A 19,715-nucleotide genomic window follows, 5' to 3' on the forward strand; every position below is an offset into this window, starting at 1 on the left:
GGTTATGGTAAATATTGAATTCAGGGACGTCGTGGGATGTTGCAGTCTCTGACTGCATTGGTTCTTGTTTCAATTGTTTGTTTACCTTTGTATTTATTGTTGTGCTGTCTTGTTGAATGTGTTGGTGTACAGTATGTGAGTGATGGTATGTGCAGTTTCCTTAGGGATAAACAGTGGTCTCGATTGCATGTGTCCTTGTGTTTTTGACGCACAGGGACACACGACCATCAGACAACGTGCGTCCCTCGGACACCAGCTTCAAATACTTACAATAAAAAAAATAGATTCTACCTTTTTCCACGATATAATATTGGGAAAAAATGTGCCTCAATTCAAGAAAAATATTCACAATTTATTAATTTCTTCACATAAATTTCGAAACTGGAAATCGCCATTGTGTTTTGATCTGGTGTGAGTTTCTCGTCACGAGACTCTCCTTCTTGATTCATTCATTCATTCATCTTCTCAACCGCTTTATCGCCATAGCTGGTCACGGGGGGCTGGAGTCTATCCCTATTGACAAAGGGCGTGGAATACTCCGGGTGCGATGCCAGTATGCTACAGCTGCTTGATTCAGCCTTGGTTTGCATCCTGCTCTATGTGGAGTTTGCTTGTTCTCCCCATGTCTCCGTGGGTTCTCTCCGGGTTCTCTGACTTCTTCCCACCTCCAAAAACATACGCTTCAGGTTTATTGGCCATTCCATTTATTGGCACTGTCTGGCTCCCCAGTGCACTGGCATTGTGCACCGATTATGGAGTTTCCACCGCCTCACGTCCTCAACCAGCTGGGATAGACTGATGAAGCGGTTGTGGTAATGAATGAATGAATAAAATCAAACAAACGGCAACATGACGTCTGCTCATGCTGCAGTGACAGAACAACGAGTCAGTCTCACATGATCACGATGTCTCCAAAAAAGATGCAAAAGTTGGAGAAAACCCAAGTGACAATGAGTCCTTTCCTGAATATAAAACATAAGTTAATGAAAAGAAAGACAGATATTACTGTGGGCAGTACGGAAGAATATGCAGAAGAAGCCGAGCGAAAACCAGCAAAAATCCAAACATTTGTACCGCAATGGACGCAATTTTTTTCCATGGGTGAGGCATGGCTTAATGTCAGCACCCAAGACGAAATGCAGCTTACAAAAAATATATATGTGGAGAAGGCTCCATCAGCTTTGTGCTGTTTCCACAGGAGAATACTGTATTTGAATTTAAGGCAAAGAAAACTATTGAGTGAAAATCAAAAGGGAAAAAAAAACTGTGTAGAGGAGGACAGTTAGAATGAAGAGACACATTTACAGCCATCTTAGCAAAAAATAGTCCTCTGTAGTGAAACTGTAGCAGGTGGGTTACCTCATTGCCAATTTGTAAAGGTGGACAGTTAGAATGAAGACACTTTAGACATGGATTCTATTTCAATCGACAATTCTTTGTTTTTTTTGTGTATCAGCCTCACTCACATCATCGTATGCCGTACCTGTCACTTTCTCTCTACCCACTTCTTCACCTCATCCCATAGAACCTCTACAGGCAGGCTTCCCACAGTGACACCATGTGGTGCAAAACAGTAGTGCATGCATTCAAATAATGTGTAGCCTAAGCAGTATAACAGGACAAAACATTTCCCCTCTTTGTGGAAAAAGAAATTCTTCTGAGACAAAACAAAGGAAGAACAGAACCTGCACTCATGCATAAACAAAAAAATCCATTTCCATCTCTTTTCAGGACTGAGTAAATACAGTGCAAACCAGACATTAGAACATGAGGTATATAGACAAAAGAATCAAGTGCTTTACACTCTGAAATAAGATACAACTGTAGGACTTTTTTTTTCACACACTCTACATTGCATCACTTTGAAATTTAAAAAAAGGCAAGAAAGACTTATGAATTCACAGCTACTATAAGCTGATAAATAGCTAATCAGTCACATAGTCTTGCATCCAGTTAGGCTTCTTTCTGACTCTTGATTTCCTTGGGGAGGACGGAGAGGCACTGGCGGGTGAAACAGGAATGTCCTGAGTCTTTGCATTTGCACAGCGATCAGGAGTTAGGTGAGAGGCGTTCCATTTTCGGCCATCCTCCAGCAAGTATGTGCTTTGGGCTACCTTCTTTGTAACTCTCAGAGGAGCTCCAAACTTAGGGTGAGCTTTGGGCACATGGAGTGGTTTTTTAACCCGCACACTATCCCCTTCTCGAAAAGACGGAGTGCATGCGCCTCATTGTCCATCAGTATAGGACTTCATCTTGTTTTGATGGCGTGTGACTCTCTTCCGCACCTGTTCTATGGCAGGGTCAGCATTAGAGGGCGGCAGGACAGTCAACTTTGTGCGCATCCTCCGGCCATGCAGCAGCTGAAAGGGAGACACACCTGTTGCTGCAGGCTGTGTGGCACGGTAGGCAATCAGGAAGGCAGTAATGGCAGGTTTCTATGGTACAGACTGTGTGATAGCCATCTGCACACTCTGTTTCAGGACACGATTGAAACACTCTATAGCACCATTCGCAGCAGGGTAGTAGACAGACACTCTGTAGTGCACAATGTCTCGTTCAGCTAGGAAAGAAGCAAAGTCAGCTGATGTAAACTGCTTTGCATTGTCTGTCACAATCGATAATGGGTTGCCGTTCCTGCTGAAGACGGAGGAGAACAAGGTTGTAACATCCTTTGTAGCAACGTTGGCAGTGGAGGCAACCTCTGGCCACTTACTGTAGTAGTTGATCAGAGTGATCGCGTATCGACAGTCCCATGTAGCAGTCTCAAAAGGACCAACGATGTCCATGCCAAGCTTCTGCCATGGTCCATCCGGCAATGCAAGTGGTTGTAGTGGAGCAGGGCGTGGCATTGCAGTCTTGTCATGGAACTGGCATGACTTACATGACTGAATCGTAGACTGAACAAGGTCATCCATTTTGGCCACCAGTAGTATTCTCTCAGCTGTTGCTTTGTTCGCACCACTCCTTGATGTGTCTCATGTGTGAGAGCCACAAGTGTAGCATGCAGTGTGAGTGGCACGACCAGACGTGTTCCCCGAAGCACCAGTGAATCACTGACAGTTCATGACGTATGGGGAAGTATGGGGCAACTTGCGGACTCACCATGTTTGCCTTTTGTGGCTAGCCACGAGCAATCTTATCGCGTTGTGCAGAAAGCTCCGGGCAAGAGGCAGCAGTAGCCTAAAAGTCAGTAATGGGCAAAGCAGTCAGAGCATCAGTGATGTATGCGACCATTTCTGGCTCAGCATCCAGGGCAGGATCAGTAGCACCAGGAAGGGGAAGACGGGACAGGCAGTCAGCAGTGTAGTTGTCCGATCCTGGGCGGTAGATCACATCATAATCATAGGTCAAGAGCCTGGCAGACCAACGTGCAATACGCATTCCAGCTCGACCAATGCCCTTAGTAATCAGCAGTGTTGTGAGGGCTTGGTGGTCAGTACGCAGGGTGAATTTTCAGCCCCACAAGTATGTGCGCCACTTTTCCACTGCCCAAACACATCCCAGTGCTTCCTTTTCTACAGTGGAGTATTTGTGTTCCACTGTGGTGAGAGCCCGGGAGGCAAAAGCCACTGTACGTTCCATGCCATCAGGATGAATCTGGGTGAACACAGCTCCCAATCCATAATCTAAGGCATCAGTAAACACAACTGTATGCAGGGAAGGGTCGAATAGAGCAAGGGCAGTACTGTTCACCAGCAGCAGTTTAATTTTCTCAAAACTTTTCTGTGCCTCACTCGTCCAGTGAAAGTCAGTGTCTTTCCTGATACAGGCCCGCGTTGGCTCAGATTCTGTGGCATAGTTAGGAATGAACTTTGAATACCATGACACCAGGCCTAGAAAAGAGCGAAGGGTAGCAGCATCTGTCGGAGATGAGGCATTCAGAACAGCTTCAATGTGCTCTTTATCAGGAATGATGCCTTCAGCAGACACCACATGGCCCAGGAAGCGTAGACTTGACTGATTAAAGCAGCACTTGTCTTCATTCAGGAGTAGGCCAGCCTCTTGCAGACGGGGAAGGACTTGCTTCAGACGAGCATCGTGCACAGTGCTGTTTTCTCCGTAAATAATTATGTCATCAAGATAATTCTGCACACCTGCAGACCTTTCAGGATGGTAGCCATCATCTTTTGGAATGCTGATGGTGCAGAGGAGAGACCATAGGGCACCCAGCAGTTGCGGAAGAGTCCATCATGGGTAATAAAAGCAGTCAGGTCCCTACTTTCCTCATGTAGAGGCACCTGATGGTAGGCACTCGCCAAATCAATGGTTGAAAACACTGCGGCTCCACACAGAGTGGATAACAGCTCATCGATGTGTGGAATTGGGAAGCAGTCTGTAACGACAGCCTTGTTTGGCTCTCGGAGATCCGCACACGTCCGAATGCCTCCTTTCTTCTTTCGTGTGACCACGATAGGAGACATCCAGGGGGAAGCATCAGTTCTCTCTATCACACCAGCAGCCAGGAGTTTGTTTATCTCTTCTGTGACCGCATCTCTCACAGACAAAGGCAAACGGCGTAGCTTTTGTCGAACTGGGGGAACAGAGGCAGAGACTTTGACCAGGTGCACAAAATTTTTAGCACAGCCAATTAGTGGGGGAGAGGTGGATAGGTGCATCACAGGAGCAATTGGAGCATTGGCAGGAGGAGGAGGAACTACAACACCCCCCACAATGTGAATGTTCAGTGCGACCATCGGATCAAGGCCAAGCAGTGGTGTCCCCTTCTCCACCACTAAGAAGGTCGCTGCAGCAGTAACATCATCTCTAGTCACCAGTGCTGGAAGGCAGCCCAGCACAGGTATGGGTGACTTGGTGTATGTGGCCAAACAGATAGAAGGTGGTGTCAAATGGGACTCACCAAAATGTTCATCAAACATGCTGCGAGGCAGTATGGACACTGGGGACGCAGAGTCGACAATCAGGTCCATAGTATGGGCTGGTGAGTCTTGAGGGTTGGATCTTGACATTGCACTTTATTTTATCCGATATACAGGCAGTTTTTTGAATGCACAGGACAGTCAATTCAAGAACCTCCACTTCCCTCACTTGATGGGTAGAAGTAGAGCGGAAAACATGGGCGAAATGTCCCTTCTTGTGGCATGATTTGCATGTAGCTTTGGCAGCAGGACATGAGGGAGCATTTGCAAGGTGACTGTCAGATCCACATCTGAAACATGCAGGGGAGGACTTTCCAGTAGCAGCAGTAGGTGAAGGTGCATGTGTGGATGGTTTGTTCTGTTGCCGTGGTCGGAATGATTTCTTTTGTACTGCTTGTACTTGTAGGCTAGGTTTATCTCCAGCCATGCATTTAGCCTGTTCAGCTGCAGACTCAATCTGTAGCAATTGTCATGGCCCTGTCTAGAGTAAGATTAGGCTCCAGCAGTAATTTCTCCCTAATATGGGCATTTGTGACATATTGAATAAGCTGAGGGTGGCACGGTGGCACAGTGGTTAGCGCTGCTGCCTCACAACACGGCAGACCCGAGTTCGAGTCCCGCTCTGTGTGTAGTTCGCATGCTCTCCCCGTGTCTGCTTGGGTTCTCTCCGGGTTCTCCGGCTTCCTCCCACCTCCAAAAGCATGCGCTTCAGGTTGATTGGCCGGTCCCAAATTGACTGTAGGAGTGTGTGTGTGTGTGTGAGTGATTGTTTGTCTCTATGTGGCTCCGCGGTACACTGGCGTCATGCCCAGAGTGTCCCCCGCCTCACGCCCTGAGACTGCCGGGATAGGCAACTGTAATGCGACCTGCGTAAGCGGATTAAGCGGGTTAAGAAAATGACTGACTGACTGAATAAGCTGATCACGCAGCATCTCATCAGCCTTATCCCCAAAGTCACATGAAGAAGCAAGCACTCTGAGAGCAGCCACATATTGGGGAACAGTCTCATGTGGGCCTTGTGTTCTTTTTCTGAATGTGGCATTCCACTACCACATTAGTCATCGGTATGAAGTGAGCTTTCAATGCAGCAACAGCAGAATCATATGTATCACCTGTATCCGGAAATGAGTGGAAGATCCTCTGTCCTTCTGTTCCAAAGCAGTGAAGTAGTACAGCTCTCTTTCTGGCAACAAGCCATGCATTCCCTGTTGCATTTATTACCAGCAGGTAGTTGTCAAACACTTGCAACCATGTCTTGAATGGCATTATAGGGGTCCCAGGGCATGGCAAAAACGGAGCAGGACAAGGCACATTTACAGCCATCTTAGCAAAAAATAGTCCTCTGTAGTGAAACTGTAGCAGGTGGGTTACCTCATTGCCAATTTGTAAAGGTGGACAGTTAGAATGAAGACACTTTAGACATGGATTCTATTTCAATTGACAATTCTTTGTTTTTTTTGTGTATCAGCCTCACTCACATCATCGCATGCCGTACCTGTCACTTTCTCTCTACCCACTTCTTCACCTCATCCCATAGAACCCCTACAGGCAGGCTTCACACAGTGATACCATGTGGTGCAAAACAGTAGTGCATGCATTCAAACAATGTAGACTAAACAGTATAACAGGACACAACAAACTGCATTACATCTTTCTTTATTTTTTAAACTGTTTTTTAAGACTGACCACCAGGCTGTATCATTTTGATAAAAATTTTCCTGTTTTTTCCTTTTTACTGAAACAGTTATGATATTGTTATAAATAAAATCATTAAAATGAACAGTTTGTTTAGTTCTTATATTGTAATTAGGGCTGTCACTTAAACGCGTTAATTAGATTAATTAATTACGCTGCAAATTAACACGCTATAAAAATTAACGTAATTAATTGTGAGCGGCAAGTCAATGCGCAAGCATTTCAAATTTGGCCCATTGAGCTACCCGTAGGCTGCAGTGGCATGTCATTTCCTACCTGCACCACTAGTCAAAAGCAGGATGACTGACAACAGAGATGGGTGCTACACAGGAGAGCGAGGCAAGCCCAGTCGCACCTTTGGGCGGAAAGTTTATTCATAAAAAGAACAAAGACGGGGCTATCAACAAACACGCAGTGATTCTGTGTTGCCAATCAATGCTGTAGATGCCTCCGTCAGTCTGCCCCAGGGTAGCTGTGGCTACACACGTAGTTTACCATCACCAAGTGAGGAGTGAATGAATAATGGATCCGATGTAAAGCATCTTTGAGTGTCTAGAAAAGCGCAATATAAATCTAATCCATTATTATTATTATTATTATTATTATTATTATTATTATTATTTGTACCTTTTGTAAAAGAGAATTTTTATTTTACCGAAGCAGCTCCAGCCTAACGTATCATTTAAATGCAAAACATGTCAAGGACAGAGTTGAACGTTAGCTTACCCTTTTAAAGGACATGCCTATTGGCATCTTGCTAATGATGTTGCCTTATTTAGAGGCATGTTATACTGTTCATTTTGAATTGCTGTATTGAGTCAGCTTTAGTATTCGTTTTGATTGAGAGTCTGATTATGTGCCTATTTGAGACTCAGTCTTATTTTATTTCTGAAATTAATTTTATTTAACTATATTTGTATTGCATTTTTGAGAAATGCACCTTGGTTTGCTGATGTGCTTGGCCTTTTTTCTTTTGAATTTCATTTATAAAGCACACTTAACCAATAAAAATGTGGATGTCAAATCTTCTCTTCTTAGTGCATTCTATTGATTAGTCATGCACTACAATTTTGAAATGTCCTAGAATTGAAATTCTTTATTTGGGGTCCTTAAGCAGGTATGTACGGAAGCGTAGAGCTGCCACACCAAGAAAATAAAAACCGGGACGTATCACGTTATTTCGTGATACGTATCTCGGAATTTCGTGATAGTATCTCGGAATTTCGTGATAGTATCTCGGAATTTCGTGATACGTATCTCGGAATTTCGTGATAGTATCACGTAATTTTGTGATACGTATCTCGTTATTTTGTGATACGTTTCACGAAATAACGTGATAGGACTTTTTAAAGTGGTTTCATTTACTGTCTGCTGCCCATCAGTAAATCATGGCTCCTTTACATGATGCCATTGAATTATATTTCATGCTTGGCTTGAGACATGGTGAGATTTTACAGTTATTGGGCTCCGTGGATGACATTTATATAAGCATGCGTACCCTACATTTGAAAAATATGGGGCTATACCGGAGGAAAAACGAGTCGGACCCTCTTGAGGGTCGTTCCTCATTGATGAGCTGGAGGGACACAGCCGGCTGCATGGATACAAGCTCCATCATGTCAACATAACATTCATTCATTCATTCATTCATTCATCTTCTAAACCGCTTAATCCGCAAACGCAGGTCGTGGGTCAACATAACATTTTATCACGAAATTCCGAGATACTATCACAAAATTCCGAGATACTATCACGAAATTCCGAGATACGTATCACGAAATTCCGAGATACGTATCACGAAATTCCGAGATACTATCACGAAATTCCGAGATACTATCACGAAATTCCGAGATACGTATCACGAAATTCCGAGATACTATCACGAAATTCCGAGATACTATCACGAAATTCCGAGATACGTATCACGAAATAACGTGATACGTCCCGGTTTTTATTTTCTTGGTGTGGCAGCTCTACGCTGCCGTAGGTATGAGATTAAAATGCGATTAATTAGATTAATTACAAATCCTGTAATTAATTAGATTAATTTTTTAATCGCTGACAGCACTAATTGGAATATTGGCAAAACTCCATCCTTGCATTTACAGTTTCTCATTTTGGGATGCACAGATTTTTGCTTAAGCACATCCCAGGGATGCACTACTTCTTGAGGTTAAATGAACTCTGTATAAATAAATCTGTCTGTCTGTAATCCATCCATTCATCTATCTATCCATCCATCCATCCATCCATCCATCCATCCATCCATCCATCCAACTATCCATCTATCCATCCATCCATTCATCCATCCATCTATCCAGATAAATAGGTACTTTATTAATCCCGGTTGTAATTGCATTTTTTTTTTAGATGGATGGATAGGTCTATCTGACTTATCCAATTTTTTTTTTTTTGAAAAATTCTGTTATAGAGTAGTATCATGTGAATTTTGTTGTATTGTAAAATGTTTTTATTCTTATCCCTGTGGGTGAGTGTTTACACGTCAACACAAGTCTTAAACCAAGTATCTCTGACACACTAGAGGGCTCTATTATTGATTCATTCATCTTTTGAACCTCTTTATCCGCTATAGCGGGTCACAGGAAGCTGGAGCCTATTCCAGCTGTCATAGGGCGTGAGGCGGGGCAAACTACTGGACACGACACCAGTGCGCCGGAGCCACACACAGAAAGACAACCACGCTTGCTCACACTCACACACTACAGCCAATTTATGGCCAATTAAACTGAAGCGCATGTTTTTGGAGGTGGGAGGAAGCCGGAGAACCCGGAGAGAACCCACGCAGACACGATGAGAACATGCAAACTCCACATAGAGCAGGACTCGAACCCGGACCCGCCTTGCTGTGCGGCGACAGCACTACCCACTGAGCCTCCGAGCTGCAGGGTTATCCTCTTGTTTCACTACTCCTGATTTTGATTTAAAAAAATTGTTACTATTAATTTACCAGTGTTCCAATTAATCCTTATTCAATAAAATGTCATAAATAAAACACAAACAACAGTCAAATAGGTTCAGAAAAAGAGTCATTATTTAAGGCACACCTTAATAGTTTGCAACTCCATCACATTTGAATTACAACAAACAGACAGTGATAATTAAAGAACAGCATGTCTCCATAGGTATGTAAGTTTGGATTTGAAAAGTCAGGAATCATTTTAGTGATAATTTTTGTTCTCAGGGTTCACTCTGTCTCATCAGATGGTTACCATTCATGAACCTGATGTAATGACACATCTAGTTCTCATACTGTATATTAAAAAATGAAAGTATTCATTCACAAATAATATTTAGTCCGGGTTTAACGGGATTAGTCCATCAGCTTATCTATTCCACTACTTTTTACAATTTATTCAGGAAATCACCTTTCATATATATTAAAACAATATCAGTGACAACAACACAATGATAAAACAAGATAAAAACAAACCCTTGTATCACTTTTTGAAAGAAAAGTGCTAACAGTCACAAATTTAATAGAGACCTTAATTTAAAATATAACAAGAACCAATGCAGTCAGAGATTGCAACATCCCGCAACACCCCTGAATTCAAAATTTTACCCTGACCTACTTGCATAGGTCAAAGAGCTGGTGCTCTGACCTATTTTCATAGATCATAGCAGTAGCTCTGATCTACTCTTAGTTACACTGGCCTTCTCCCTCATCTTTCTATCTTATCTAGTTCCTGAGTGTTCATTAATTCTTTCATCTTCCGAATCTGCCATAGTGGGTCAGGGGGAGCTCAAGCCTATCCCAGCTGTCTTAGGGCGTGAGGTGGGACAAACTGGCATGACGCCACAACCTGGCACAATGCCAGTGTGCCGCGGAGCCACACAATGACAGAAAACCATGCAGGCTCACAATCATATAGCGTACAAAAGTTAAAATTTGACCTTGACCTAGTTTTCTCATCATCTCGTTTTCATCCCATTTGCCACCCGAGTAATGTGCTTTTTGTTTCATCTTTCTATCTGCAATGGTTGTGAAGATATTTGGTGGACTAATGGACAGACGAACGGACTAACTGATGAATGGATGAACACACAAACCTGACAATTACAATACATCACCGCTTTGTAGCCGCAAGAGGACACAAGCCAGTGTCTTATTGTGCCGGTCCCAAGCCCGGATAAATACAGAGGGTTGCGTCAGGAAGGGCATCCGGCGTAAAACTTTTGCCAAATCAAAGATGCGAATCAAACCTATGACTTCCATACCGGATCGGTCGAGGCCCGGGTTAACAACGACCGCCATCGGCGCTGTTGACCTACAGGGCGCCGGTGGAAATTGGATTACTGTTGTTCGAAGAAGGAGAGGAGGAAAGTGCGTTCGCACGAAGAAAGAGAAGAGGAACACCAAGAGTATAGGACTGAGAGTAGGGACGTTGAATGTTGGAACTATGACAGGAAAAGGTAGAGAGTTGGTTGACATGATGCAGAGAAGGAAGGTAGACATACTGTGTGTCCAGGAGACCAGGTGGGTGTGAGCTGGAGGAGAAGGAGAAATTCTGGTCGGACCTTGATGAAGTGATGCAGAGCATGCCTAGAAGTGAGAGAGTTGTCATTGGAGCAGACTTCAATGGACATGTTGGTGCAGGAAACAGAGGGGATGAGGATGTGATGGGCAGGTTTGGTATCCAGGAGAGGAACGCAGAAGGACAGATGGTAGTTGACTTTGCAAAAAGGATGGAAATGGCTGTAGCGAATACTTTCTTCCAGAAGAGGCAGGAACATAGAGTGACCTATAAGAGTGGCGGTGGGAGCACACAGGTAGACTACATCTTGTGTAGATGGTGTAACCTGAAAGAGATCAGTGACTGCAAAGTAGTGGTAGGTGAGAGTGTAGCCAAACAGCATAGGATGGTGGTGTGTAGGATGACTCTGGTGGTGAGGAAGATGAAGAGGGCAAAGGCAGAGCAGAAGACAAAATGGTGGAAGCTGAAAAAGGAAGAGTGTTGCATGACTTTTAGGAAGGAGTTAAGACAGGCTCTGGGTGGTCAGGAGGTGCTTCCAGATGACTGGACAACTACAGCTAATGTGATCAGGGAGACAGGTAGGAGAGTACTTGGTGTGTCATCTGGAAGGAAAGTAGATAAGGAGACTTGGTGGTGGAATGAGGAGGTACAGGAGTGTATACAGAGAAAGAGGTTAGCCAAGAGGAAGTGGGACACTGAGAGGACTGAGGAGAGTAGACAGGAGTACAGGGAGATGCAGCGTAAGGTGAAGGTAGAGGTAGCAAAGGCCAAACAAGAAGCTTATGATGACTTGTATGCTAGGTTGGACAGTAAGAAGGGAGAGACTGATCTATACCGGTTGGCAAGACAGAGAGATAGAGATGGGAAGGACGTGCAGCAGGTTAGGGTGATTAAGGATAGGGATGGAAGTCTATTGACAGGTGCCAGTAGTGTGATGGGAAGATGGAAAGAGTACTTTGGAGAGTTGATGAACGTGGAAAATGAGAGGGAACAAAGACTAGAAGAGGTGACTGTTGTGGACCAGGATGTAGCAAAGATTAGTCAGGATGAAGTGAGGAGGGCATTGAAGAGGATGAAGAGTGGAAAGGCAGTCGGTCCTGATGATATACCTGTAGAGGTATGGAAGTGTCAAGGAGAGGTGGCAGTAGAGTTTCTGACTGGGTTGTTCAACAGGATCTTAGATAGTGAGAAGATGCCTGAGGAATGGAGGAGAAGTGTGCTGGTGCCCATTTTTAAGAACAAGGGAGATGTGCAGAGTTGTGGCAACTACAGAGGAATAAAGCTGATGAGCCATACAATGAAGTTATGGGAGAGAGTAGTGGAAGCTAGACTAAGGGCAGAAGTGAACATTTGTGAGCAGCAGTATGGTTTCATGCCAAAAAAGAGTACTACAGATGCAGTATTTGCTTTGAGGATGTTGATAGAGAAGTACAGAGAAGGCCAGAGGGAGCTGCATTGTGTTTTTGTAGATCTGGAGAAAGCTTACGACAGGGTGTCCAGAGAGGAACTGTGGTATTGTATGAGGAAGTCTGGAGTGACAGAGAAGTATGTTAGAGCAGTGCAGGACATGTATGAGGACTGTAAGACAGTGGTGAGGTGTGCTGTAGGTGTGACAGAGGAGTTCAAGGTGGAGGTGGGACTGCATCAGGGATCAGCTCTGAGCCCCTTCTTGTTTGCCATGGTGATGGACAGGCTGACAGACGAGGTTAGACAGGAATCTCCATGGACTATGATGTTTGCAGATGACATTGTGATCTGTAGTGAGAGCAGGGAACAGGTGGAGGAGAAGATAGAGAGGTGGAGGTTTATCCTGGAAAGGAGAGGAGTGAAGGTTAGCCGCAGTAAGACAGAGTACATGTGTGTGAATGAGAGGGACCCAAGTGGAAGAGTGAGGTTAGAGGGAGAAGAGATCAAGAAGGTTCAGGATTTTAAGTACTTAGGCTCAACAGTCCAGAGCAATGGAGAGTGTGGAAAAGAGGTGAAGAAGCGTGTCCAGGCAGGATGGAACGGGTGGAGGAAAGTGTCAGGTGTGATGTGTGATAGAAGAGTTTCAGCTAAAATGAAGGGAAAGGTGTACAAAACTGTGGTTAGACCAGCGATGTTGTTTGGTCTAGAGACAGTGTCACTGAAGAAAAGACAGGAGACAGAGCTGGAGGTAGCAGAGATGAAGATGCTGAGGTTCTCTCTGGGAGTGACCAGGAAGGATAGGATCAGGAATGAGTACATCAGAGGGACAGCACATGTTAGAGGTCTTGGAGATAAAGTCAGAGAGGCCAGACTGAGATGGTTTGGACTTGTCCAGAGGAGAGATAGTGAATATATTGGTAGAAGGATGCTGAGTTTTGAACTGCCAGGCAGGAGGCCTAGAGGAAGACCAAAGAGGAGGTTTATGGATGTAATGAAGGAAGACATGAAGGTAGTTGGTGTGAGAGAAGAGGATTCAAAGGACAGGGCTAGATGGAGGAAATTGATTCGCTGTGGCGACCCCTGAAGGGAAAAGCCGAAAGGAAAAGAAGAAGAAGACCGCTTTGAAGCGGGATATAATATACATTCATTTTGCAAGGATCAAGTAATATTACAGATAAATAAAACAAAAGTCAGTAACATTATCAAATATCAGACTCAATCAGTGGTTGTGAAAAAACACTTGAGTTGTCTACACACATCATTTACAGGATTTCAGGGACAAGTAATTATTACCTCTGCTGAGGAGGTAATATTCTCACCTTTGTGCCATTTGTTTGTTGAATTTTAAATCAGTATTACACATATATGTGAACTGCGCATGCGCGAGCTAGCCGCAGGTTTTCGTCTGCTCCGCTGTATGTCTTCTTTCTATTCTTTTTCTTTGTCTTACCTAAGTCTTCTTCTTATCTAATTAACCACGATGGATAGCAGTGTTTTCATGTACTCCAGAGAACAAATGCTGTCCATGAAAGTTAGAGGAGAGCCCGGTATACGCGATCTCATCCCCACTGAGATCCAGCGGCGGTACAGAGGGAGCCGGGGAGGTAAACAAAAGCGGGATAGGCTAGCGGCTAGAGCTAACAGCCGCCGGCGGGTCCGACCCTCGGTTCCCTCCGTCATCATGGGGAACGTGAACTCGCTGCCCAACAAGGTGGACGAACTGACGGCGCTGTGCAGGACTGAGCAGCGCTACAGGGAGACCAGCTTGTTGGTGTTCTCTGAGACGTGGCTGACGGACCACGTTCCCGATGCTAACGTCGGACTGACCGGCTTTTCCTCCGTACGAGCGGACCGGGACACGAACACCGCTGGCAAGAAGAAGGGAGGCGGTCTGATCATCTACACCAACAACAGATGGTGTCACCCAGGACATGTGACCGTGAAAACCACGCTGTGCAACAGGGATCTGGAGCTAACAGCTGTTAGCATCAGGCCCTACTACTTGGCGCGTGAATTTTCACACGTCATTGTCCTCGCCGTCTACATCCCCCCACGTGCAGACCCAGAGACTGCACGAGAGACCATCTGTGGGACCACCTCTGATCTTCGGACCCGGCACCCGGAGGCGCTTGTCATCATCACGGGGGACTTTAACCACGTCACCTTGGACTCATGTCTCCCCACCATGTCCCAGTGTGTAGACTGTCCCACACGGAAGAACAGAACCATCGATCTGTTTTACACGAATGCCAAGGAGGCATACACCGCCACCCCCCTCCCCCCACTAGGCAGATCGGACCACAACCTAGTGTGCCTTCAGCCCACCTACATCCCGCTGGTGAAACGGCTGCCAGCAACAACACGGCAGGTCAGGAGGTGGTCCCCGGAAGCAGAGGAGACGCTGAGGGACTGCTTCCAGACCACCGACTGGGATGTTATTGTGGGCTCACATGGGGAAGACATTGAGGGGGCAGCTCAGTGTTTTACAGATTATATGAACTTCTGTGTGGACACAGTGGTCCCTGTCAGGACAGTCAAGTGTTACCCAAACAACAAACCATGGGTAACAAAGGAGGTGAAGGCTGTCCTGAACAGGAAGAAGCGGGCGTTCAGGAGTGGGAACGAGGATGCGATGAGAGAGGCTCAGCAGGAAGTGAGACTCTGCCTGAGGGAGGCCAAGGACAGCTACAGGAGGAAGCTGGAGAACCAGCTTGGGCGCAACCAAGTGCGGGAGGTCTGGAGTGGCATGAGGGCCATCACCGGCTATGGAGAGGGCCGCGGTACAGTGGAGGGGAACGTGGAGAGAGCTGATGAACTTAACAGCTTTTTTAATCGGTTCAGCTCCCCCATCACTCCATGCGCCTGTCCCCTGAGTTCCCCCGGCCCATCTGATCCGACTCCACCAACCTCCTTCTCCCCCTCTCCGTCCGGCTTATCTGCATCCCCCTCTCCCTCTCCGTCCACCTCGCCCACTTACTTCAGCCCAAACCCAGATCCTTCCCCCACCCCAACTGCCGGACCCCCCGGCCGGAGGGATCAACGTGCCGCGCCCCCACTTACGGCCATCACCGTGGAACAGGTGACGTCTGCGTTGCGGAGGCTTCGCCCAAGGAAGGCGGCCGGACCAGACCAGGTCCCCCCTAGACTCCTCAAGGCCTGTGCTGCCGAACTGGGCGGACCCCTACACCAGGTCTTCGACCTCAGTCTCCGGCTGGGGAGGGTCCCGTCCTTGTGGAAGACATCCTGCATCGTCCCTGTACCCAAGCGGAGACGCCCCACTGAGCTCAACGACTATCGACCAGTCGCTCTCACGTCGCACGTGATGAAGACCCTAGAGCGACTGGTCCTGGAGCTCATGCGTCCCCTGGTGCAGGGTGCGATGGACCCTCTCCAGTTCGCCTACCGGCCACAAGTTGGGGCTGATGATGCAGTCCTGTATCTCCTCCACCGGGCCCTCTCCTACCTGGATGTCGGGAGTTGTGCAGTGAGGGTGCTCTTTTTCGACTTCTCGAGCGCCTTCAACACCATCCAGCCCCGGCTCCTGCGGGAGAAACTGTCATCCATGGGTGTGGATCCCTACCTCGTGAGCTGGATCACGGACTATCTAACAGACAGACCCCAGTACGTCCGTATGGGGAACTGTCTGTCATCAGTGGTGACCAGCAGCACCGGGGCCCCGCAGGGAACGGTACTCTCCCCCCTTCTCTTCACCCTCTACACAACAGACTTCCAACACAACTCGGGTACGTGCCACATGCAGAAGTTCTCTGATGACACTGCAATTGTGGCATGTATCAGGGGGGGTGATGAGAGGGAGTACAGGAGAGTGGTGACGGACTTTGTGGGGTGGTGTCAGCGGAACGAGCTTCAGCTGAACATCTCCAAAACCAAGGAGATGGTGCTGGATTTCCGGCGGGCACCACCCTCCCCACAGCCAGTAGTCATCGGGGGTAAGGAGGTGGACGTTGTGGGGACTTATAAGTACCTGGGGCTGCAGCTGGACAGTAGACTGGACTGGTCGCACAACCTGGACTGTGTATACAAGAAGGGTCAGAGTAGGTTGTACTTCTTGAGGAGGCTGGCCTCCTTCAACGTCAGCTCTAATCTGCTCAGACTGTTTTACCAGTCCATTGTGTCCAGTGTGCTGTTTCACGCCATTGTGTGTTGGGGTGGTGGTGCCAGGAAACGGGACACAGAGAGAATCCACAGGCTCATCCGGAGGGCTAGCTCTGTGATCGGTCAGGATCTGGACTCGATACAGACTGTCCTAGAGAGGAGGACTATGTCCAGGTTTAGGTCGATCCTGGGTAACACCACCCACCCCCTGCACACCACCATCACCCAGCAGAGGAGCTCCTTCAGTGGCAGACTGCTGTCACCAAGCTCCTCCACTGAGAGACTCAGGACCTCCTTTGTGCCTCGTGCCATCAGGGGGCACAACCACTCTCTCAGGAGGAGGGGGTCTGAAGCCGCAGGGTCATCAAGGTCGGGTGAGAAAGGATAGACGTGGGGGGTCTGGGACGCACTGTGGATGCGCTGTGGGACACTTGTGGGGGTCCTTAACCAGTTAACAGCTCGGCTCATTCACGTGTTACTCATCACACTTCATCGACTCCCAAAGCTCTTTCTTCTCTTCTTCTCCCATGTGCCTATGCTTCCTTCCTTTTATTTTAGGCTATTCTTTTTCCTGTTGTTATAATTATGTAACAGCATGTATATAATGTTACTTATACTTTCTGTCATGTGTGTATTTATTGTATTTATTGTATCTCTTGCGAGCAGATGTCACCTGAATTTCCCTTGGGATCATTAAAGTATATATCTATCTATCTATCTATCTATCTACCACAGACCCACTATGATCTCAATGCAGGCCTGTGGCAGGATGGACCAAAAATGGACACCATGAAATCTTGGTGAGGATCTAGATGAAAAGAAATATTGAGATTATTATACTAATTATTACATCCTGCTTCAAAGCGGTGATGTATTGTAATTGTCAGTGTCCGTGTGTTCGTTCGTCTGTGCGTCAGTTCTTATGTCCACCAAATATCTTCGGCACTGTTGCAGATACAAAGATGAAACAAAGAACACATTACTCGGGCGGCAAATGGGATGAAAATGAAGGATGACCTTGACCTTGAGAAAACTAGGTCAAGGTCAAATTTCAACTTTTGTACACTCAGGAACCAGATAAGATAGAGAAAGCCAGTGTAAGACCATGGATTAAAGCCAGTGCTTTGATCTATGACAGTAGGTCAGAGCATTAGTTTTGATCTTTGACCTATGCAAGTAAGTCAGGGTAAAATTTTTAATTCAGGGGTGTCGTGGAATGTTGCAGTCTATGACTGTTTTGTTACATCCTGCTTCAAAGCGGTGATGTACAGTGCGCCCTCGTTCTTTGCAGTCAATGCGTCCCAGGAACCACATGTGTTCCATGAACCACACACGATCGAGGAACGAAGTATTTATCTTAATATTTACGGTAAATTTAATGTTCATGACCCTCCCCATACTGATATTGAGCCACCTTCTATCTGTATTACCTTTTCCCACACTGCTATTGACTGTTTAAATCACTTTTGTGTCTCAAGTAAGTCAGAGACTCATGGAACCAAGTGCACTTGCCGTCAGCCAATAGAATGCGTGTACAGTACCACGTGACTGCCTACCAAAAATCCGTGATGAGGTGAAGTTGCGAGCGTTCATGCGTGAATGTACTGTAATTGTCATTGTTCATCCGTTTGTTTGTCCACCAAATATCTTTGCAACCGTTGAAGATAGAAAGATGAAACAAAAAGTGCATTACTCGGGCAGAAAAAGGGATGAAAATGAGATGATGACCTTGATCTTGAGAAAAGTAGGTCAAGGTCAAATTTCATAGACATGAGTGTATCTGGGTCTACAAAAAAAAAGTGCATTAACCTGCCTGATACTAGTTTTGGCTTCTACATTTTTTTAATTACTAACAACTTGTACCATAAAGAAATGTGATTTATTTTCAAACTGTTTTATTCAACTGCTGCACAATTACATTTGCATAGCACCTGCAAAATAATCTTTCAAACTTTATTCTTCTACAGGAGCAACTAATTGCAAATATAAACATACAAATTCATCAGGTTGTACATAATGCATGTAATTGGTTGTACACAACACAAATGAGCAAAGACATTAAAAAGGAAAAAAATGTTCAGTGTAGACAGCTGCTAAAAAAATAATATTTTCTTGTACACATCTTTTGTCCATAAAAAAGTTCTTGAGGGAATAATTTTTGACTCACAGTTTTAGAATTTTTTGCGTCGGTGCATAAATGCTACATCAGATGGAGAAGCATGTGCAAAGCAGGGTACAGCAGAACATCTAACAGCTACAGTTTCTACATTTTCAATGCTGTTACTTGAAGACCCAGTTTGTTTTTTGCAGAATAAGCTAATTCCTGTTTAAAATATCAGTCTTTTGAAGAAATTTGAAACAAGTTCGACAATATTAAGAGCAAGATGCATTATCTTGTTAAAGTTGGCGTTGTCAACCATATCCATTGGCCTTTTCCAGTCCTTTCCAAAGACAAATGCAAGAATGAGAATAGACCTTCACTATTAACAGATTTTCACACTGAATCGCTCATAGAAACCTGACCCTAGAAAAACACTTTCAACTTCTTCAGCCTATATCTGCGGCTGTAAATCTTTAAATGTCCCCGTTTGTGTATTATCATCTGCTACAATGATAAAGTCAGCCATTCGTGCTCAAGCCTACAATTCAGATCTGTAGTTTCCATCTTGCAGAAATGTATTTTCTTTCTGAAAGCCAAAGACCTCATTTAACCAAATACATTTTTTCCTTATGATATTTTGTCCTCCTAGTGACATGCATGACGTTCAAGTCTCGTATGTCACACGGGACAGTCATTTATCCAAATGATTACAGTATTTTCTGCACTATAAGGCACACTGGACTATAAGGCGCACCCTCAGTAATTTGTTTGTTTTATAATTTATTTCATATATAAGGCGCACCGGATTATAAGGTGCACGCAATAAAACATAAAAAATATTTATTTGATAAACTGCAGCAGCTGTAGTTGCACAATCCGTCCACTAGATAGAGCCGCGCTGCTCAGGCAGTCATGATTGCATTCATGACTTCCTGACTACCTTTGAATGGCCCCCATTGTTATGTCAATAAGCCATTCTGAGCCTCATCAAGGAAACCTGATCACTTGATCACTTTGCCATCT

Source organism: Antennarius striatus, chromosome 13 (assembly GCF_040054535.1).
Source record: "Antennarius striatus isolate MH-2024 chromosome 13, ASM4005453v1, whole genome shotgun sequence".
Lineage (NCBI taxonomy): Eukaryota > Metazoa > Chordata > Actinopteri > Lophiiformes > Antennariidae > Antennarius > Antennarius striatus.